General features: G+C 40.8%; 1 protein-coding gene across 8 annotated transcripts in view; it reads left to right on the top strand.

Moving 5' to 3' along the window:
• Positions 1 to 5,409: 5,409 nt before the first annotated feature.
• ELF2 (E74 like ETS transcription factor 2) overlaps positions 5,410 to 23,740 on the top strand; it is a 99,203-nt gene continuing 80,872 nt past the window's right edge. For 5 of the 8 annotated variants that reach the window (XM_044930439.2, XM_044930442.2, XM_044930440.2 and 2 more), the window contains exon 1: positions 5,411 to 5,646. The gene's annotated coding sequence lies outside the window, so the exon portion shown is untranslated. Of the gene's footprint in view, positions 5,647 to 6,089; positions 6,115 to 23,740 lie in introns of those variants that run through there. The other 3 variants (XM_006079270.4, XM_006079269.4, XM_044930438.2) reach the window with 2 other exon arrangements.

The following is a 23,740-nucleotide window of genomic DNA, read 5'->3' as shown; positions in this document are numbered from 1 at the left end:
CTTTCACTTTCATCAAGAGGCTTTTGAGTTCCTCTTCACTTTCTGCCATAAGGGTGGTGTCATCTGCATATCTGAGGTTATTGATATTTCTCCTGGCAATCTTGATTCCAGCTTATGCTTCATTCAGCCCAGCATTGCATATAAGTTAAATAAGCAGGGTGACAATATACAGCCTTGACGTACGCCTTTGCCTATTTGGAACCAGTCTGTTGTTCCATGTCCAGTTCTAACTGTTGCTTCCTGACCTGCATATAGGTTTCTCAAGAGGCAGGTCAGGTGGTCTGGTATTCCCATCTCTTTCAGAATTTTCCACAGTTTCTTGTGATCCACACAGTCAAAGGCTCTGGTATAGTCAATAAAGCAGAAATAGATGTTTTTCTGGAACTCTCTTGCTTTTTCCATGATCCAGCGGATGTTGGCAATTTGATCTCTGGTTCCTCTGCCTTTTCTAAAACCAGCTTGAACATCAGGAAGTTCACGGTTCATGTACTGCTGAAGCCTGGCTTGGAGAATTTTGAGCATTACTTTACTAGCGTGTGAGATGAGTGCAATTGTGCGGTAGTTTGAGCATTCTTTGGCATTGCCTTTCTTTGGGATTGGAATGAAAACTGACCTTTTCCAGTCCTGTGGCCACTGCTGAGTTTTCCAAATTTGCTGGCATATTGAGTGTAGCATTTTCATAGCATCATCTTTCAGGATTTGAAATAGCTCAACTGGAATTCCATCACCTCCACTAGCTTTGTTTGTAGTGATGCTTTCTAAGGCCCACTTGACTTCACATTCCAGGATGTCTGGCTCTAGGTGAGTGATCACACCATCATGATTATCTTGGTCGTGAAGATCTTTTTTGTACAGTTCTTCTGTGTATTCTTGCCACCTCTTAATGTCTTCTGCTTCTGTTAGGTCCGTACCATTTCTGTCCTTTATTGAGCCCATCTTTGCGTGAAATGTTCCCTTGGTATCTCTAATTTTCTTGAAGAGATCTCTAGTCTTTCCCATTCTGTTGTTTTCCTCTATTTCTTTGCATTGATCGCTGAGGAAGGCTTTCTTATCTCTCCTTGCTATTCTTTGGAACTCTGCATTCAGATGCGTATATCTTTTCTTTTCTCCTTTGCTTTTCACTTCTTTTCTTTTCACAGCTATTTGTAAGTCCTCCCCAGACAGCCATTTTGCTTTTTTGCATTTCTTTTCCATGGGGATGGTCTTGATCCCTGAATAAAGTGTAATCCATGCTAAATACTTCAAATATTTAAAAAAAATAATAAGATATTCTTTGAAAGTAATTTATATGTGGTTAGAATAAATACAATGCTTCCAACTAAAGCACTATTTTAAAGTAAAGACTGCTTTGTAAGTATATCAAGAACTCAAATTATGAAATGACTTTAAGTACTTATTTTACAAGAAAACATTACATGGTAAAATTACACATGCAACTCATGAGGATTTGGCATCCATTCTATATTAAAATCTTTATACTTTCTGCTTATCTGGTTGCATTTGATGGTATAAATTTCATTCTTAAGAACTCTTTCATTGGATTATGGAAACTTTACATGTGCCTCCAAAATTATTTTGGTTTTCATCATTCTCTCAGGCAGGCCTATTATAACTTGATTAACATACAATGTTTAAGTGATTCTGACTTATAAAAGGCAAGATGGTATCTAAAGCAAAACATGAGTTTGGGGATTGGGTTTCTTTGCAGACACAGAATATGGGAGAGTTATGAATAATTATCTTTGGAGACACCCAGAAAGGGGTGGTGGGAGGGATGGATATAGTAACTCACCAACAAGGTAGGTTAACACTATAGTATAACTGGACAGTTGCCCAGAACCTCTTACTCTTTAAAGAGACCAAAGAAGACATTTTTCTGGCTGTTTTATAAAGTTTACATAGTTGCTGGTAACCTGTGATTTGCCCTCCTGCAATGAGGGAATCCAACAAGTTAAAAACCTATGTCAGTCACTCAAAATTCACTACTGTGTCAGGGCCTTGTGACACCCAGGTTCCAACATGGCCCTAGTGATATTCATCTTCTGGTGTTATGTCCTTGTGTAGTGCCATCCCACGTTGAGTTAGGAGTGGTCTGTGTGACCAGTAGAATACTGGTTAAAAAAGGCAGCATGGCCTTCCTTTGTTCTCTTGGATTACTCACTTTGAAAGGGAATAGAGCCTTATTTAATCAACTATAACTCACAGTGCTGAAGGATTTGCCCCAAATAGAGAATTTTCAATTTGGGAGGGGCAAATTATTTACAGGCTACCACTCGGAGAATTTAGTCTTGTCCTTCATTCCTCATGTTGATTACCACTTCCACCCTTAAAACAGGTGCTAAGGGGTCCTTCTTCCATTTAACATTCTGATATAAAAGTGATGATATCCTCTTCTCTTATTTTGCCTATCATATTGAAGACAGGCTGAGTAGTCTAAGATGATCTTAAAAAGAGATTTTCTTAGTGAAAACAAAAGGGAAAGAGAGAAAAGTACAAAATTATTCTACCTAATATACATATGGCAACCCACTACAGTACTCTTGCCTGGAAAATCCCATGGACGGAGGAGCCTGGCAGGCTGCAGTCCACAGGGTTGCTAGGAGTCGGACACGACTGAGCGACTTCACTTTCATTTTTCACTTTCATGCATTGGAGAAGGAAATGGCAACCTACTCCAGTGTTCTTGCCTGGAGAATCCCAGGGATGGGGGAGCCTGGTGGGCTGCCGTCTATGGGGTCACACAGAATCGGACACGACTGAAGCAATTTAGCAGCAGCAGCAGCAGCAACATACATATAATCTTATTAATATTTGGTCTCTATATATACAGACCAAATCTGTTCCTAACTTAGAAATCAGGGCTTTTTGCATACTCTTTAATATGCCATGTTATGGTCATGGAGATACAGTAGTACTGAATATTAATTCCTTACAAATATAAAAAATGGACAATAGTGAACTTATGCTCAGGCGCTTAAGTCCAATCCAACTCTTTGTAACCTCATGGACTGTAGCCCGCCAGGCTCCTCTGTCCATGGGATTTTCCAGGCAAGAATACTAGAGTGGGTTACCATTTCCTACTCCAGGGAATCTCACCAACCCAAGGAATGAACCTGAGTCTCCTGCATTGCAGGCCAATTCTTTACAGTTCCCTTAAGTGATAGGCTATTTTACAGGAAATAGGGCATTAGAAATACCGCCCTAGAAAGGATGCTGTTTATAGTATCCTGTTTAATGTGTATGAAAGATTTGAATGTTATAGGGAAAGTTGCTCAGTCGTGTCTGACTCTTTGCAACCCCATGGACTATATAGTCCATGGAATTCTCCAGGCCAGAATACTGGAGTGGGTAGCCTTCTCCAGGTGATCTTCCCAACCCAGGGATCGAACCCAGGTCTCCTGCATTGCGGGCAGATTCTTTACCAGCTGAGCCACAAAGGAAGCCTTGAATGGGCTTTATAAATTCTTTAATTTAGAAAAGTGGCAAGAGTCGCTATGTTTTAAAACTCAGGAATCTATAGAACTTCATCAGAGTTTAGAGGATCTCTTTGACCCTATTTGCTATACAGATTTCCCCTATGTTTAAAAGCAAAAAATCTCTTAAGAAAAAAGTACCCAGAGTTGCTTTTTCAGATAGGAAAGAATCCCCTCACAACCTTCTTGGCTTCCCAGTAAATATACAGGCATTATTAGCTTAAAAAAAGAGAAGATCATTAAATTCCTCGCTCTTCAGAGACTTCTATCAGAGGGCCTTCTGTGATTCTTTGAAGTTTGAGCCTTACTGTAGCGTTATTTCCACGGTTCCCACGTTACTTTCAAGAACAGCTATCTCTTATAATCCTCAGGGTTTTTCCCTCGTTCAGGACTGACGGTGGAGCCTCAAAAAGAGTGAGACTGGAGCCAGGAAACGAACCTGCTGAACACTGTGACGGGTCCATCGGAGTGCGGCTGCAGGAGCCCGGGAGGGGACCAGAATCGGTCCCCACGCGCACTGGGACAGTCTCGGTTCTTTGTTGAATAAATACAAGAAAATGCGGCGGCGGCCAAGTGTGTTGGTGGGGGAATACGTTGAGGCGTGTATATGCATAACTGTGCGTAAGAAAGATCATTAATGAGGCGCTACAAACGCAGGACAACCCTGGGCACGGTGTCATTGGCTTTTGTGTACTTGGAGGCGCGTGAGTGCCCTGCTCAGAGATTCCTCTTTGTGTGAAACGGGGGAAACCAGAAGCTTGCAGCTACAACTGGGTTTTCATTTTTTTCGAACTCGCAGGCACTCAAATACTCCCGCATCAACACTCTCCCGCATTTCCTCACCGACAATCCTCGGACTTCAGTTACTTGTCCGTCCGTCGCCGACCGAGCGAGGAGCGACAATGGCTCGGTGCGGACACCCGCAGCTCCCCGGGGCCAGAGCCAGGGGACGGCCCGCCGCGCTCCGCAGCTGCGCGCTGAGCCCAGCCGCCCGCCCGTCAGCAAACGCGGGCACCAACCGTCGCGTGGCCCGGCCGTTGGGCGGGTGGTAATTTCTGGGAATGGGGCGGGGTCCGCAGGGTACAAGGCCGGGCGTTTGCAGGCTAGCGGGAGGAGGAGGAGCGGGCTGCACGGAGGGGCGCGGGCAGGGAGGGGCGTGGCTCCACGAGCGTCACTGGCCAGGGAGGCACCGGGGGCGGGGCCGGCGGCGCGCTCCTGCCCGCCCGCGCCCCCGCCTTCCACTTAGTCCAGGCTTCGGAGTGGAGATGCGAGAGACCCGGGCTAGGAGTTTTCACAACCTCCAACCCTCAGTGACTGTCAGGCTGCCCGAGGGCCGAGCCGTCCCTGGAGGAGAAGGGCGGGAGTCCAGAGCTTGGGGGTGGGGTGACAGCCCGGGCCCGCGGGGGCCCTCAGAGAGGGGCAAGGGTGTGAGTGCGGTCCGGGCCGGCGGCCGCTGCAGGTGCACGCGCGGCCCCGCTGCCCCCCACGCGCCGGCCCGCGTTTGGGAGCCCCCGCGCCAGTCCCGGGCCCGGGTCGGAGTCGGGAACAGGCTGGCGAAGCGCCGAGCAGGAAGCGGGACAAGTGGCTAGAGTCTTTACCCGAGAAGGCGGGTTTGAGAAGTTGGGGGGCTACAGGGCGGGCGAGATTCGAGACGGCCACGGAAGCATGGTGGGCGGGCTGGTGCGGGTAGAGGGCGGCGGGGCCCCGCGAGGTATAAATAGCCGGCCCGGGTTTGACAGGCGCGGCGGTGACTGGCGGTGCCGCCGTACCCCCCCCTCCCCGCCGCCGCGTGGGGAGGGGAGGAGCGCTCTGAGCGGGCGGGGTGGGGGAGGCGGACTCGAGTGTCCTGGTGGCGGCAGCAGGAGGCCGAGGGGGAGGAGCCGAGGCGGGGGGTGGAGGGCGGGGGCCACCATTGCTCCCCGCGCCGGGCTCAGTGTCGCCGCCGTCGCCTTGGCGGTTGGGGGGTCGGTGGGGCGGCGCGGGCGGGGGGCTCTGCGCGGGGCGGCGCGCCGCTGTTTTGTCTCCTCCTCTCCCAGTGGAGCGGCTCGGGCAGCCGGGGAGGCCCCGGCTCCCTCCGGACGCCTGGCCAACGGTGGCGGCGGCGGCGGCTAGTCCGCGGCCCTGCCGGGAGGGAAACCGACGCGGCGGTCTTCCTGGGCGACGCGGAGAGCAGGTAAGAGCGCGGGCCGCCGAGGCTGGTGGGAGGGAGGGAGCGCGGAGGGTGCGGCGAGAAAGCCTTGCCGTCCCGAGTGCCACCGCCTCCCTCCGCGCCCCCGCCCGGCGCCTGTGTTGTTTGCTCCGGGGTTTGCGGAGGGTTTCCGGAGGCTGTGGCGGTGACACCGGCCGGGCGCTGGGAAAGGGGACTGAGTGCCCCGGGGCAACGGTCGGGGAGCTGGACTTGGAGAAAGGGGAAGGCGCGCGGCGCGCCCGCCCGCGAGGAGCGCGGGGCGCGGAGCAGGGCTGAGGGAAGAGGTTACAGACCCCGGCGGGGGGGATGGGCCGCGCGCAGCTGGTCTCGCTGTGTTTACATCGCCGCGCGAGTCACCTCTGCCGAGAAGCGGACTGAACTGACCCGCCTTATTCCGCGAGGAGGCCAGGGCGGGGGTCCGGCCCTAGAGGAAACGCGTCCTGGGAGGGTCGGGTAAGGCGGGAGGCGGCGGCCGGCGCCGGGGCAGGGCGGCGAGCCCGGGGCGGGACCTGGGCGGCTGCGGCCGCGTGGGGTGGCGTGGACGGCTGGAGAGCAGTTATCTCCGCCGTCGGGCCTCCTAGCCGCCTCTTACCTTTCCTGCCCTCTGCTGCTAGCTGGCACGGCAGGTTGTACTCGGTCATTCTTTTATTCTCTCACTCCACACCGGCCCCCTGCTGCCACTTCCCCCTGTTCCCGCGGGAGTGTGGAGGCTGGGCTCTGACAGGAATCTGTTTTTTAAACAAAACAAAAACGGGCTCTGTAACACGCGCGTCCAGTGACCGCCTTATGGAGCCTCTCTTCGCGAAGCTGGCCCTCCGGGACCGTGTTCCTGGGTATTGGAGGGTGGTGGGGACGCGGCAGGAGGACGGTGAAGGCTTGGCTAGGGCTGGAACTGACTGCCTGAGCAGCTTTGCGAGCTGGGCAGCCGAGTCCCCTCTCTACTTGGGTATTTTTATTCCATGCCAATAGAGAACAGAGAAAATACTCCATTACCCCAAGAGTAATCTAAATTGAATAGTTTCTAACGTTTCTCATGTGCCAGCATCCTGGGCTCCTTTTTTGTAGGAGCTAGCTACGCTGCAGAATAGCCTTTAAGTTCATCGTACTTCATGAAAGAAGAGGTGAACACTTTATTGTACAACTATGAATTTCACCCCCTATCTTGTGTTCATCAACATTTATTTCAACTGTGTGGTTTAAATTTTAATCCGGTGATGATAGAACAGTAATCTGGTGTTTAGTAATCAGATTTGCCTTTCTTTTTAACTGTGAGTCTGTATCGTGAGGTAAATTATGCACTTTGTCTAGTGCTGTGGTCACAGAATAGTGCCAGAATGCACAGAATAATGTCTTCTTTACCAAGATAGGATTGGATATTTGAGTTTCAGAATTTCTTCTTTTCTTCAGAAGGTAGTATGACTTTATATAAGACTGGAAGCTAATTACATTTAAAGGGGTTTAGGAATAAGGTTTAAATATGATGTAATAGTTTACAAAGTGAGTTTATATGACTATTACTGAGATATCTTCTTAAAACATGAAGTAGAAAATTCATATATTTTGGGCATTTGAAATTGGACAGTTTAATGTCAGTATTTTTTTAAACTTAGTGACTTGAACTAATTGCTTTGTTAAATCATTACTTTTCCTTTCAGACGTATATACTCATTTACAAAATAATCACAGTAGGTTGGAAAGAATTTGTAACTTTGAGATTTTTATATCCTAAGTAGATAGATTGGAACTGTGGCTGTGGTAGGGCCTTATCAGTGTTGATGGCTTTACCTGCTCACAGATTGTACACCAAGGTTTATTGTCATTGATGATAATAACAGCTTTATTGAGATATAATTAACTTACCATTCAATTCACCAATTTAAAGTGTTCAGTTCAGTGGTTTTTTAATATATTCACAGAGTTGTGGAAATAATCAATTTTAAAACATTTTCATTATCCCCAAAAAGGAACCTCATACCCATCAACTGTTACTCTCCATTTTCCTCCAACACCCTCAGCCTTAGGCAAGCACTAATTACCTTCTGTCTCTATTCTGGACAAATTGCATAAATGGAATCTTACAGTGTGTAATCTTTCATTAACTGCTTTCTTTGACTTAGCATAATGCTTTCAGAGTTCATTCATGTTGTAGCATGTGTCATTTCATTTCATTTTTATTGCTGAATAATATTCCATTGTATGGATGGATATACCACATATTATTTATCCATTGATTAGTTGATGAACATTAGAGTTTCTACTTTTTAGCTATTACAAGTAATGCTGCAATGTACATTTTTGTACAAATTTTTGTGTGGCTATGTTTTCATTTCTCCTGAGTATATACAGTTTTTTAAAAAATTAGTTTTTTGAGTTATTTAATACCCCAAATTAATTCTGGATGCAAAATTTAATAATTTGTTAGTAAATATATTGAGTTGTTAAATTATCACCACAAGCCAATTTTAGAACATTTTATTACTTCTAAAAATTCTTTCTAGTCTTTTTGCAGTTAACCCTTATTCTCACTCCTGGCCCCAGTTGACTACTGATCTGTATTTTGTTTCTGTAGATTTTCCTTTTCTGAATATTTCATATAAATGGAAACATAGAATATGTAGTCTTTTTCTTCTGGCTTCTTAACATGTTTTGAGGATTCATCCATATTGTAGCATGCATCAATATTTTGTTTCTTTTTATTGCTGAATAGTATTTTGATGTATGGATATACCATATTTTGTTTTATCTGTTGACCAGTTGATGGGCATTTGGATTGTTTCCAGTTTTTGACTGTTACAAATAATGAAGCTTGAAAGTTTAAGTCTTTAGTGTGGACATATGGTTTCATTCTCTTGGATAGATGCCTAGGAATAGAATTTCTGGGTCATCTAACTTTTTGAGAAACTGCCAAACTGTTTTTGAAAGTAGCCTTACATTTTATATTCCTATCAGCAGTGTACAAGAGTTAAAATTTTTTCACACCTTTGCCAACACTTGTTATTGTCCTTTTTGTTATAGCCATTGTACTATGAAATGTTTAACTCTTTGTGATTTTAAATAGCATTTTTCCTAAAGATGCAAGGTGTTAAGCATTTTTTCATATGGTATTCATATATCCATTTAGGTGGAAAAAGCCCTTCACGTCTTTTGCCCATTGTTGTATTATTATTGACTTGAAAGAGTTTTTAATAACATTCTGGATGCAAGTCCTTTCTTAGATACATGATTAACAAATATTTTCTCCTAGTCTGTGGCTTTTCTCTCTCTCTCTTTTTTTTAATTGGAGTCTTTTGAAGCACCAAAGTTTTAATTTCCCAATTTTTCTTTTGTAGATCATGCTTTTGTTGTTTTAAGAATTCTACCTCATCCAAGAGAGTAAGGATTTCTTTTTTTTTTCCTTTTAGATATTTTATAGATTTTGCTCTTAGATTTATGATCTATTTTGAGTTAATTTTTGAGTATGGTATGAAATAAGGGTCTAAATTCACCTGTTGTATATGGGAAGATCCCCTGGAGGAGGAAATGGCAACCCATAACAATATTCTTGCCTGGAGAATCCTATGGACCAGAGGAATCTGGCGGGCTGTGGTCCATAAGGGTCACAAAGAGGTGGACATGACTGAAGTGACTTAGCCCACACATAATGGGTTGTCTTAACACCATTCATTGAAAAGATTGTCATTTCTCCATTGCTTGTAAATGTAAAGATTTAATTCTGGACTTGCAACTCTGTTTATCTGTACATCTGTCCTTGTGCTAGTACCACTCTGTCTCTATTGCTGTGCTTTATGGTAATTTATGAAACCAAGTGGTGTAAATCCTTAAATTTTGTTATTTTTTAAAATTGTGGCTATTCTGGGTTACATGTAAAATTTGAAAAATTGGTTTGTCATTGTCTGCAAAAAAATGTTTTGGAATTTTGATGGGGAATGCATTGAATCTGTAGATCAGGTTGGGATGAATTGCTGCCTTATAATATTCAATTTTTAAATACAGGAACATGAAACTTTCTTTTTATTTACTGATCTTTAATTTTTCTAAGTGATGTTTTAAAATCTTCAGTGTACAAATCTTTTACTTAAATTAAAAAAAATTGTGGTAAGAACACTTAACATGAGATCTACCCTCTTGATTTAAAAAAAATTTTATTTATTTTTGGCTATGCTGGATTTTTGTTCTTGCTTGGACTTTTCTCCAGTTGAAGCGAGTGGGGCCTACTCTTGTTACAGTGCTCGGACTTCCCTCTTCTGTGGCCTCTGTTGTTGCCGAGGCACAAGCTGTAGGAAGCATGGGCTTCAGTAGTTTTGGTTCCTTGGCTCTAGAGCACAGACTCAATAGTTGTGGCCCATGAACTTAGTTGATCTGCAGCATGTGGGATCTTCCTGGACCAGGGATCTGGTGTTTCCCGATCAGGGTGTCTTCTGCACTGGCAGGTGGATTCTTGAACACTGAGCCACCAGGGAATCCTTTCTTTATTTTTTAAGAATACAGTATACTGTTGCTAACTGTGACAAAATGTTGTATAACAGATTTCTCTATTTGATAGAGGGTTCCTTTCTAATTCTATTTTATTCAGAGTTTTTTTTTTTTTTTTTTTTATCAAATTTTACTGAAGTTTAGCAAATGTGTTTTCTGCATCTCTTAACATGACAAACTGGTGCAGTTGCTCAAGCTGATCCTGGTTTTAGTACTGGAACTCCTGCTTCTTGGGAAACTCTTAGTCCCAGACAAAACAGAACGGTTGGTCACTTTAATGTCTGAGATGATCATGTGGTTTCTGTCCTTTATTCCATTAATATAGAGTTTTATATTAACTGATTTTTAACAGTTAAACCAGCCTTGTATTCCTGGGGTAAATCCCACTTGATCATGGTATATAATTCTTATTATATGCTCCTGGATTTACTTTGCTAATGTTTATTGAACGTTTTTGTGTCTATACTTACGGAAGATACTGGTCTGAAGTTTTCTTGTGATCTCTTTGGGTTTTGTAATATAATTATACATTTTAATCCCAGAATAAATTGAGAATTGTTCCCTCTTCTGTTTCCTATGAGTTTGTGAAGGATTGGTGGTATTACCTCCTTAAATATATTCATAGAATTCATCAATGAAATATTCTGGGCCTAGATTTTCCTTTTTGGAAAATTCTTAAACTACTAATTCAGTTTCTTCACTGGACCTATTCAGATTTTTTTGCTAAGTTTTGTGTTACTAGTTTTGGTAATTGTGTTTCTAGGGATGTGTCTATTTCATCTAAGCTATTTAATATTTTGGGCATGTACTTTGTAATAGTCTTATGTATGCTTTTAATTTTGCAAGCATAGGAGTGATGTCTTTGTTTCATTTCTAATTTTGGTAGCATGTTTCTTCTTTCTTTTTTACTTAGTCATTTTAGGAAAAGATTTGTCAGTTTCGTTTTCAAAAAAAAAGTTTTTCTGTTTTCTACTTCACTGATTTCCATTTTAATCTTTATAATTTCATCCCTTCTGTTTGTGTAATATTTAATTTACTTTTCTTTTTCTAGTTTCTTAAGGTAGAAGCTTAGGTTATTGATCTGAGATCTTATTTTCTGATACAGGCATACAAAACTATACATTTCCTTCCAAATACTCTTAGTGACCATATGTTTTTATATGCTCTGCTTTTAAAAATTTTAATTCATACTTTCTCATTTCCTTTGTGATATCTTCTTTGACCCATGGTTATTTAGAAATGTATTATTTAATTTTCAGTTATTTGGGGATTCCCTAAATTTCATTATTGTTCATTTCTAGTTTAATTTGCCTGTAGTAAGAGAACATACTTTGTATTTTTTCTCATTTTACATTTATTGAAACATCTTTATGACCTAGTAGGTAATCTATTCTGAATAATGTTCTGTGTGCACTAGAAAGGTATTCTGCTACTGTTGGGTGGAATGTTTTGTAGGTATCAGGTCAAGTTGGTTTTTTGTTGTGATTTTCTGTCTGCTGCTATGTCGCTTCAGTCGTGTCCGACCCTTTGCAACCCCATAGATGGCAGCCCACCAGGCTCCCCCATCCCTGGGATTCTCCAGGCAAGAACACTGGAGTGAGTTGCCATTTCCTTCTCCAATGCATGAAAGTGAAAAGTGAAAATGAAGCTGCTCAGTCGTGCTCTTAGCGACCCCATGGACTGCAGCCTACCAGGCTCCTCCGCCCATGGGATTTTCCAGGGAAGAGTACTGGAGTGGGGTGCCATTGCCTTCTCCGATTTTCTGTCTAGCTTTTCTATTAATTATTGAGAGTGAGATATTAAAATCTATTATTATTGAAGTGTCTGTTTTTCCTTTCAGTTCTGTTAATTTTTGCTTCATATTTTTGGGACTGGTGTTAGATATGATATATGGATATAATAATACACATACATACATTTTATAGTAGTATTTTATCTGGTGTTAGTGTGTGGCTATTCCAGCTCTCTTATGTTTACTGTTTGCGTTGCATATCTTTTCCTGTCTTTTTACTTTTGTTTTGAATCTAAAGTGTATCTTACAGACAACATATAGTTAAAATGCTTATTTTAAAAAATTAATGTGACCACTTCTGCCTTTTGATTGGAGAATTCATAATCTGCTCACATTTAATGTTATCAATGAGAGTCAGATTTATGCAGTTCTGCTATTTTCCATGTGTCTCATTTCTTTTTTATTTCTTTCTTTGGCCTCTACTGCCTATTCTGGATTTAATAGTTATCTTACAGGCTATCATTTAAATTCCTTTGTTAGTTTTTTAACTGGATTTTTTAAAGTTATTTTCTTAGGTTGCTTTAGAGATTACAGTGTGTATCTTAATTTATCAGTTTGCTTCAGAATTGACTGATTTAATTATAGTAAAATACAAAAACTGTTTTATTTTTTTTTCCTGTCCTGTATATTGTCATACATATTAAATTTTTATGTTTTAGAAGCCCAACAATACAATTTTACAATATTTTATTTATTTTTTTCAATTTTACAATATTTTAATGTAATTGTATGTTTTTAAAAATAGTTAAGAGAAGAAAACAAAGTTTTTAAAATATTTATCACATATTTACTGTTTATGTGTTCTTTATTTCTTTTTATGTATTGATTTATGGGCTGATTATTTCCTTTCAATTTCATGGGCTTCCTTTTGGATTTCTTGTAAGGAAAGTTTGTTACTAATGAATTATCTCAGTCTTTGTTTCTTGGGCTTGTTTTTATTTTGCCTTTATTTTTGAAGAGTACTTTTGCTGGATATAGAATTCTTTGCTGCATTTTTTTTTTTCTTTTAGCATCTTGAGTATGTCATCTTCTGCTTTCTGGCCTCCATTGTTTCTGATGAGTAGTTTTTCTTTTTGTGCTTTCAAAATTTTCTGTCCTTAGTCAACAGTTTTACAGTGATATGTCTGGGTGTGGATCTCTTTGTGTAATCCTCTTTTGGATTCAGTAAAGTTAAATGTGGTGGTTAACATTTTTAAACCATTTGGTAAGTTTTAACTATAATTTCTTCACATATTTTTTCTATTCTTTCTTCTCTCTCCTTTTTTTCTAGGACTCTCATTATGTGTATGTTGGTATGCTTCATGGTATTCTTAAATCTCTGAGGATCTGTTCATTTAAAATTTTTTTATTTTCTCTTCTTCATAATTGGTGGGCTTCCCTGGTGACTCAGATGGTAAAGAATCCACCTAGAAGGTGGGAGATGGGGGTTTGATCCCTGGGTTTGGAATATCCCCTGGAGGAGGGCATGGCAACCCACTCCAGTATCTTGCCTGGAGAATCCCTATTGACAAAGGGGCCTAGTAGTCTACAGTCCATGGGGTCGCAAAGAGTCGGTCACCACTGAGCGACTTTCACACGCATTGTAATAGCTTCAAGTGCATTGGCTGTTTCTTCTGTCATCTCCAATCCACTTTTGAACTCTGCTAGTGAATTTAAAATTTTGGTTCTTTCTCTTTTTTCCCCCTGCACCCAGTGGCTTTTGGGATCTTAGTTCCCCCACCAGAGCCCTTGGCAGTGAAAGCTTTGTGTTCTAACTACTGGATATCCAGGGAATTTCCTCAAATTTTGGTTCTTAATATTTTTCTACTCTAGAATTGTTAATACTTTTTAACTCTAGGATTTCCATTTATTCTTTTTTTTTAAAAATAATATCTGTATGTTTATTGAGATTGCCTATTTTATGAGTTATAGTTGTCATACTTTCCTTTAATTTTTTTAAACATGGTTTTTTTGTTTGGAGATGAAATTAAATTTTAGGTAGAAGATGATATCACAGCTATGTTAAATACTAAAATGAAGGTTGTTTTATTTCTAAATGATATTCAATATTTTAATCTGTATTTCATGATATACATAAAAGTATATTACTCATAAATGCTAAATTTCATCTGATAGTTTCTTTTTAAACATAATTAGCAATTTGCTTACAATACTATTTACTGATAAGTAGGATCAGTGTACAATTTGAAAGACATGCTATTAATTCTGAAACCTTAGTTCATTCTCTGAACTGCTTATAATATAAAGTCTACATGTTTATTTGTATTTCTTGCTGCTTAATTCTCTCACAGTAGGTGCTAATGGGTAGAAAAGAGCAGAAGAAGCCAAAGAGAGCAATATAATGTGTTAGAATGGTTATAAAATATAAAAATCTGTATATGAGCCTGCACATTTAGTAGTAGAGTATTTATTCATTTTAGTTCCTTGAGAGATTATAGTAAATAAGATAAATGTAGCACTTGTTTTCATGGAACTTTATAGTCTGTTAGAGGAGACATAGGTTAAACATATTAACAAGATAATTTTAGAGAACGATAAATATAATGAATAAATAAAATAGGGTAAAGTGAGAGTCGCTCAGTTGTGTCCGTCTCTTTGCTACCCCATGGACTATGCGGTCTGTGGAATTCTCCAGGGCAGAATACTGGAGTGGGTAACCTTTCCCTTCTCCAGGGGATCTTCCTAACCCAGGGATGGAACCCAGGTCTCCTGCATTGTGGGCGAATTCTTTACCAACTGAGCCACAAGGGAAGCCCAAAATAGGGTAATGTGATCTCAAATAGAGAATGATGAGGCAGCTACATGGAAATGTGATATAATTTTGGTGGGAGGGGAGCCATGAAGAAAATGTCTCTCTGAAGAGGTGGTATTTGAAGTGAGATCTGCATGATGGGTGAGGAGGATTCAGTCTGTTCATGATCTGGAAGAGCTTTGTAGCCTAGAGAATAGGAGGTGCAGGATAAGCTTGGAGTGTTATAGGAGCAGGGCCAGTGTGGCTGGAGCTCAGCAAGCCAGTGAAAGAGAAATTACGGGATGAATGAGATCAGAGAGGTGGGGTGGGCTTCCACTGGGTTATCTTTATAAAGACCATGTTAGAGTTTAGATTTTTTTCCAAGTGTTGTGGGAAAACAGTGGAAAAATATTTCAGTGACTTACATTTTTAACTCAGGAGTTAATTTACAGGCTGAAGCCTGAAGCCAACTGATGCAAAGAGCCGACTCATTAGAAAAGACCCTGGTGCTGGGAAAGATTGAAGGCAGGAGGAGAAGGGGATGACAGAGGATGAGATGGTTAGATGTCATCACTGACTCTATGGACTTGAGTTTTAGCCAGTTCCGGGAGTTGGTGATGGACAGGGAAGCCTGGCATGGGTTGCAAAGAGTTGGACACAACTGGGCAACTGAACTGAACTGATATGGTTTTATTCTTTTTAGCAACTTCTGAGTGTAAGTAAATTTCTGAAGGGTTTTTTATAAATGATTTTAGCTTTATAAAGGATAGAAGGGAAAGTAGCTTCTTCCCTATTTCTTCCTTGAAATTTACTGAAAAATACAACAAAAAAAATCAATATCTGTAAAACTTTGAATTTGTAGTACAGTTGTAGCAGTGGCAAAGATTCTTGCCTAGAAATTAGAGTTCCAGGTGCAATGGAGAAGACGATATTTAGTCAAGTTAAAATAAGCACGCATTTGTTCATAAGTAGTTCAGGCCTCAGAGTGAAAGACTGGGTGCACTTTTCTCCCTAACTACTTCTGCAGGGCCCTTTTTATTTAATATTATGAGAAAGTTTATATTTTGGTTCCAGGTATAATACATATGGTCAAATCTTAATTAAGATCGAAAGCCTATGCCTGAGAAGCTTTGTTTGTTACTAATACAGAGTTGCAGGCCAACACTTCTTTCTAAAAGAAAAAAAGCTCAACCCTAGAGAGAGCAAAGGAGAAAGAACTTATGCTGTCGGTTTCTCCCTAAGGCCTGCAGGACTTAATATGAGAGAATTTGTGAGTTAAATAATTAATTCCCTCCTCGCCCCACTCCCCCTTTTTTGGGGGGGAAAGGGAGAAACATGTATGCTTATATAGATGTGATATATATAATTCCCATTTACCATATTTGAACCTTTCTGATTAGCCTTTGTTATGAGCCAATAAGTAAGTAGGTAGAGAAATCTCGCAGGGTGGGGTGGGAGAGGTTCTATGTGATTCTTTCACAGATTTAATGTTAAAAACAGTTGTATAATCATGAGGCAGAAAAACTTAAAGAGCATAGACTCTGGATCCAGACTGCTTAGGTTGAAATTCTGACTCTCCATTTGTTTGTTGTTTGACCTTGAATAAGTTCCTTTAAAAAAAAAACAAACTCCTGGTGCTTCAGGTTCCCCAGATGTAAAATGGGGAATTATACTTGTTTTGCAGGATTGTGTAGATTTACTGGATGAATACATATAGCAAGTTTAGAATAATGCTGGCATGGAGTAAGTGCTCTATAAATGTTAACCACTATTATCCCTTGGTTGTTTGGAAGAAGAAAAAATACTCTTAAGCTAGGCTGGTCATTGACTTTCCTTTAGGATAAATTCACACTAATGAATTCATATCCTGTTGAATCAGAATATTAAAAAGGTTGTTGTAAAGAGCAGTTCTTTGCTTCCTTTTAAATTACAAAAGGGAAGAAGTTGGCAGAGGCTTTACTAGGGGATCTGTACTAGGGTCTCTCCTTCAAAAAGAAAAATTTTCCCAGTTTGCTTTGCTGAATAGAGCCTAAGTAGATTTGAGGTTTCTTCATGACTGGGAATCTGCCATACATTCAGATCACCGCTAGCTTCAGCTTCCCATAAAGCAGTTGCTTGACTACCTTAATCCAGTAGAAACAAGTCTTTTAAGTATCTCCTTTTGGATGTGCAAGAGCTAGAGTGACCAGGCTTAAGATTTTTTAAACATCTGCCCAGTGGTCATGGGATAAGCCAGTGACCTTTTTTTCTTAAATTTTGCTGTGCCAGGTCTTAGTTGCAGCACACGGGCGGGATCTTCGATCTTCGTTGTGGTGTGTGGGATCTTGTTCCCTGACCAGGGATCCAACCCTAGCCCCCTGGTTTGGGAGCATGGAGTCTTGGCCACTGGACCACCAGGGAAGTCCCAAGCCAATGACTTTTGATTGTTACTTTTTCCCTAACCAAACATCCAAGTACATATTCTTTTATCTGGTTCTTGCTTGATTTGGAAATGTCCTTATTCATAGAATATATGTGGCTGAACATTTATTTCCACCATTATAGTATTTCTTACAGATAGTTTGTGGGGTAAGAATGGAAATGAATGTTCATTTAAGTTTAGGGTTACTGATTAATGATCAAACCTTTGGGGACTTCCCTAGCAGTCCAGTACTTAAGGCTCCACCCTTCTACTGCTGGGGACTCAGGTTCCATGCATACCTCTTGGTGCAGCAGGAAAAAAAAAATCAGACCTTTGTTGCTTATCTGCATCCTCAAGATAGGTTGGATTCTAAGATGTGTTTAATGTGATCAATTCCTCCCTTATTATGCTTATTTCCTTATTACTGTCCTGGAATTTAAGCATATGTGAAATGGTAATAGAGATTAGGAGGAAAGAATATTAAAGGAGTATAGCTAGGCAGCAGTATCAATTTTAGCTCCAGTGGTAACTGTGGGCAGCCAAGTCAGTTTGATTTTGTCTTGCTGTTTCTTTGCTCATCAGTTCTTTAAATAACTCTAATGTTTGATTATTTGGAGTATTTTTAGATGATAATTCCCTCCTAGATTTTCACCATCCTAAAATAAATTGAACAAACCAACATTTGTTACATTACGCCCAGAAACCTGGCCATTGTAGTTCTTTGGTTGATGAAGAAACCAACTGAAACATGCCTGGCAAGCAAAGCATCAAAATACCTTAAACAGAACTTGGATGATGTCACAGATTATCTAAGTTCACTTCTTATCTGTGTGTGGTTCTGTGTCTTTTTCTGTGTGTCAAAACTGAGGGCCATGAGTAAACATGGATTTTAAGATATTGTTATCCCTGGTACAGGACTCCTGAAATGCAGAATTGTTTTTATGCTTGGCAAGTTATCATACTTGATTTTCCAGTTAGCCTCTTCGATCTATTTCTTCTTCTATAAAATGAGCTCTAAGATCTCTTTTAGTAATTTAATTCAGTTTCTTTTGTCTTGTCAATTTCTGGCATCCAATTTATAATATCTAGATGACTCACCTTGCCCTAAAGTAAGTCCCATGACAATGACCTCTTGCTGCCCAGATAATTTCCAACCCTGACTTATGGGCCCAAATATTTGTAAACTATATACTTCTTACACTTAGTTCCATTTTCAGAAGGAGATTCTTCTTTCCTTAAAATATTCATTAGTTTACTTTTTATCCCTTTAAAATGTTGTACTGATTTTTGTTTTAACAAATAACACTGAACATCTCAGTTTGGCATGAGGAGCAGTTAGGTTTTAGGTATAATCATCTATTCTGATACTGCTTTATTCTTAATATGAAGCTTTGGCAGTATGATACAACTCTGATTAATGCTGTCAAAGAGATAATAATAAGGTCACATTCATTCAGTATTCATAGTGTGCCAGGTACTTTATATAAAGGCTTAAAAGAACTGAACACACTGACTTCCTAGGATTGTTTCACCATCTTTTTATGGATGAGAATATTGAAATTTAAAGAGATAAATGACTGTCCAAGGTCACATAGAGGTGAGGCCAACAGTCTACAAATTCTTATTGAGTACCTACTGTATTCTGGGAATACAGTGGCCAACAGGCTCTTAAGTTGCACATGCTCTTAAACATAAAGAATTCTGTTAAACTAGTCGTCATTAATATGGGGATAAGTACTCCTATTTCATATAGTTATTAGAAGAATGAGAAGACAATGCATAAAATGCATGATTTCATAACAAAGAAATAAAAAAATAGATATTGATACTATTGAGCCTGTCATATATTAGCATTATAAACTACATATATAATTCCCATCAGACTTGGTAGATAATTAAAATAGAACAATGAAATATGAATCAAAACTATTTTAGGAATTGAGTTCCAAATTTAAAAGGATTAATTTTACCAATAAAATGGCTAAGAACAGTTAAGGGTTTTTTTGGGGGGAACTAGTTGTGAGTTAAACTGTATATAAGTTTAGATTATCAAGCTGTAGTTTTTCTTATTATGATGATAATACTGTATAAGAATGTCTCTTTAATGGGTTAAATTCAAATTTGTAGCATTGTCCTCTCCTTTTAAAGTCTAGTTTACTGACATTCAATTACAAGTAGTGAAATTTATCCTTATATTTCCATCATTTTGACAAATTCAATTTGTATAATTATGCAGTCACCACCACAGTCAAGATGTGAACAGTGCTATCACCCCCAAAAGTTCCTTGTGCCCTTTAAGATCAACTCCTTCCCACTGATCTGTTTTCTGTTCCTATAGGACCTTTTCTTTAAATGAAATTGCCCTTCCTCTTACTGACCTGTTAGGCTGTTTAGATATAGTTGCTGCACTAGCAAGTAAGATAACCGTGACACTCTGCTGCTACAACTTTGTTACAAATTAGGGATTGCATTAAGAAGCAACTAAATCAGGAAAAAGTGACACAGCCTGTTGGAAAATTGGAAACAAGTTTGTCAATGGTTTAGTATTAATGTTATTTAGTTTACCCAATATATTTGCTGCTGCTGCTACTGCTGCTAAGTCACTTCAGTCGTGTCCAACTCTGTGCGACCCCATAGACGGCAGCCCACCAGGCTCCCCCGTCCCTGGGATTCTCCAGGCAAGAACCCTGGAGTGGGTTGCCATTTCCCTCTCCAATGCATGAAAGTGAAAAGTGAAAGTGAAGTCGCTCAGTCGTGTCCGACCCTTAGCGACCCCATGGACTGCAGCCCACCAGGCCCCCCCGTCCATGGGATTTTCCAGGCAAGAGTACTGGAGTGGGGTGCCATTGCCTTCTCCACTTAATATATTTAAAAGGAATCAATTCACGTGAATGGACTTCACATTTTAGATGTTGTCATTATTATTCACTCAGTCGTGTCTGACTCTGTGCCCCCATGAAGTGCAGCATGCCAGCCTTCCCTGTCCTTCACCATCTCCTGGAGTTTGCTCAAACTCATATCCATTGAGTCACTGATGCCATCCAACCATCTTATCCTTTCTCACTCCCTTCTCCTCCTACACTGTAGATGTGAAACTAATAAAATCAGTTTTAAACTTCTCCTTTGACCAACCTCAGTTGTACAAGATTCAGTTCGTTTGCTCAGTCGTGTCCGACTCTTTGCAACCCCATGGACTGCAGCACGCCAGGCCTCCCTGTCCATCACCAACTCCTGGAACTTACTTACTCAAACTCAAGTCCATTGAGTCAGTGATGGCATCCAACCATCTCATCCTCCAAATGTTGGAGCTTTAGCTTCAGCATCAGTCCTTCTAATGAATATTCAGGACTGATTTCCTTTATGATTGACTGCTTTGATCTCCTTGCAGTCCAAGGGACTCTCAAGAGTCTTTTCCAACACCGCGGTCCAAACCATCAATTCTTCAGTGCTCAGCTTTCTTTATAGTCCAGCTCTCACATCCATACATGACTACTGGAAAAACTACAGCTTAGATGGACCTTTGTTGGCAAAGTAATGTCTCTGCTTTTTAATGAGCTGTCTAGGTTGGTCATAGCTTTTCATCCAAGGAGCAAGCGTCTTAATTTCACAGCTGCAGTCACCATCTGCAGTGATTTTGGAGCCCAAGAAAATAAAGTCTGTCACCGTTTCCATTGTTTCCCCATCTATTTGCCATGAAGTAATGGGACCAGATGCCATGATCTTAGTTTTTTGAATGCTGAGTTTTAAGCCAGCTTTTTCATTCTCCTCTTTCACTTTCATCAAGAGGCTCTTCAGTGGTGTCATCTGCATATCTGAGATTATTGATATTTCTCCTGCAATCTTGATTCCAGCTTGTGCTTTATCAGTTTGTCCACAATTAGATAAATCATCCGTGATTCATGACACAATGATTTACCCAGTCATTGTTGTTTATTGTGATCACACATGAGTCCATCATTCAGATGAGAACTAGAACTTTTTTTTTTTCTTTTTGGTCACACTGGTGTGGGTAGCTGTTCCCTTCTCCAAGGAATGTTCCCAACCCAGAGATCGAACCTTGCAGGAGGGATCTTAGTTCCCTGACCAGAAATTGAATTTGAGCCCCAGTAGTGAACAAAGCTAGTGGAGGTGATGGAATTCCAGTGGAGCTGTTCCAAATCCTGAAAGATGATGCTGTGACAGTGCTGCACGCAATATGCCAGCACATTTGGAAAACTCAGCAGTGGCCACAGGACTGGAAAAGGTCAATTTTCATTCCAATCACAAAGAAAGGCAATGCCAAAGAATGCTCAAACTACTGCACAATTGCACTCATCTCACATGCTAGGAAAGTGATGCTCAAAATTCTCCAAGCCAGGCCTCAGCAATACGTGAACCATGAACTTCCTGATGTTCAAGCTGGTTTTAGAAAAGGCAGAGGAACCAGAGATCAAATTGCCAACATCCGCTGGATCATTGAAAAGGCAAGAGAGTTCCAGAAAAACATCTATTTCTGCTTTATTGACTATACCAGAGCCTTTGACTGTGTGGATCACAATAAACTGTGGAAAATTCTGAAAGAGATGGGAATAGCAGACCACCTGATCTGCCTCTTGAGAAATTTGTATGCAGGTCAGGAAGCAACAGTTAGAACTGGACATGGAACAACAGACTGGTTCCAAATAGGCAAAGGAGTACGTGAAGGCTATATATTGTCACCCTGCTTATTTAACTTCTATACAGAGTACATAATGAGAAACGCTGGACTGGAAGCAAAACAAGCTAGAATCAAGATTGCCGTGAGAAATATCAATAACCTCAGATATGCAGATGACACCACCCTTATGGCAGAAAGTGAAGAGGAACTCAAAAGCCTCTTGATGAGAGTGAAAGAGGAGAGTGAAATAGCTGGCTTAAAGCTCAACATTCAGAAAAGGAAGATCATGGCATCCGATCACATCACTTCATGGGAAATAGATGGGGAAACAGTGGAAACAGTGTCAGACTTTCTTTTTTTGGGCTCCAAAATCACTGCAGATGGTGATCGCAGCCATGAAATTAAAAGACACTTACTTCTTGGAAGGAAAGTTATGACCAACCTAGATAGCATATTGAAAAGCAGAGACGTAACTTTGCCAACAAAGGTTTGTCTAGTCAAGGCTATGGTTTTTCCTGTGGTCACGTACGGATGTGAGAGTTGGACTGTGAAGAAGGCTGAGTGCTGAAGAATTGATGCTTTTGAACTGTGGTGTTGGAGAAGACTCTAGAGAGTCCCTTGGACTGCAAGGAGATCCAACCAGTCCATTCTGAACAAGATCAGCCATAGGATTTCTTTGGAAGGAATGATGCTAAAGCTGAAACTCCAGTACTTTGGCTACCTCATGCGAAGAGTTGACTCATTGGAAAGGACTCTGATGCTGGGAGGGATTGGGGGCGGGAGGAGAAGGGGACGACAGAGGATGAGATGGCTGGATGGCATCACTGACTCGATGGACGTGAGTCTGAGCGAACTCTGGGAGTTGGTGATGGACAGGGAGGCCTGGCGTGCTGCGATTCACGGGGTCGCAAAGAGTCGGACACGACTGAGCGACTGAACTGAACTGAGTGAATCCCAAATTCTAACCACTGGGACTGCCAGGGAATGCCTGAGAATTAGAACCTTGACAAGAATTTACATCACATTTATCTGTGTGTGCCTTAATATATTTTAAAGTCTTTAATAGATTTTGGTTGTGTATATTTCTTATTAGTAGGAGTTCTCCTTTTCCCCCCTTTTTGGAGGGAGGGGAATTACTTTACCTAGTCTCTTGTCTTTCAGTTTTGTTTTTGGATTCTGTTAAGAATTAAAAAAAAAAATTTTGTGTAGTCATGTTTAGTAATTCTTTATTTCTTGCTTTCCATGTATTTAGTAATTTTTCCTTAATTGTGAATTCATGAAGATATTCTCTGTTTCCTTCTAATTTGAAAAAATTTATGTATTTAGGTCTTTAGTATACCTGTAATTTATTTTGTGAGTGGTGAGAGGTGGTAATTTAATTTTTGTCTTGTATGGATAATCACCTGTCCCAGCATCATTTAATAGTCTTTTTTTTTTTTCCCCATTGATTTTAACACTGCCTCTTTGTACATTGTTTCCAATATGCATGTGTCTTTTTCTGACCTCTGTATTCTGTTACATTGTTATATTTGGTTATGTCTACACCACTGCTTACTGTCTGATTACTAGACTAGACTAGGTAGGACAGTTCTTTTCCAGGGGCTTTGTTCACTTTTGCCAGTTTCTCTTGTGTACACTTTCCCCCTCTTAACTATCTTTGCAAGTTTTTTGTGAAACCCTCTTGGGATTTTTGACTGGAAATATATTGAATTTGTTGGGCTTCCCTGGTAGCTCAGCTGGTAAAGAATCCGCCTGCAATGCAGAAGATTCTGGTTCGATTTGTGGGTTTGGAAGATCCGCTGGAAGGAATAGACTACCCACTCCAGGATTCTTGGGCTTTCCTGGTGGCTCAGATGGTAAAGAATCTGCCTGTAATTCAGGAGACCTGGGTTTGACCTCTGGGTTGGAAACATCCACTGGAGAAGGGAACAGCTACCCACTCCAGTATTCTGGCCTGGAGAATTCCATGGACTGTATAGTCCATGGGGTCGCAAAGAGTCAGACATGATGGAGTGACTTTCACATATTGAATTTGTTAGATGAATT

This window comes from Bubalus bubalis, chromosome 17 (assembly GCF_019923935.1).
Source record: "Bubalus bubalis isolate 160015118507 breed Murrah chromosome 17, NDDB_SH_1, whole genome shotgun sequence".
Classification (NCBI taxonomy): Eukaryota; Metazoa; Chordata; class Mammalia; order Artiodactyla; family Bovidae; genus Bubalus; species Bubalus bubalis.
Note: the sequence above shows the minus strand (reverse complement) of the source record. Positions and strands in the feature narration are given on the sequence as shown.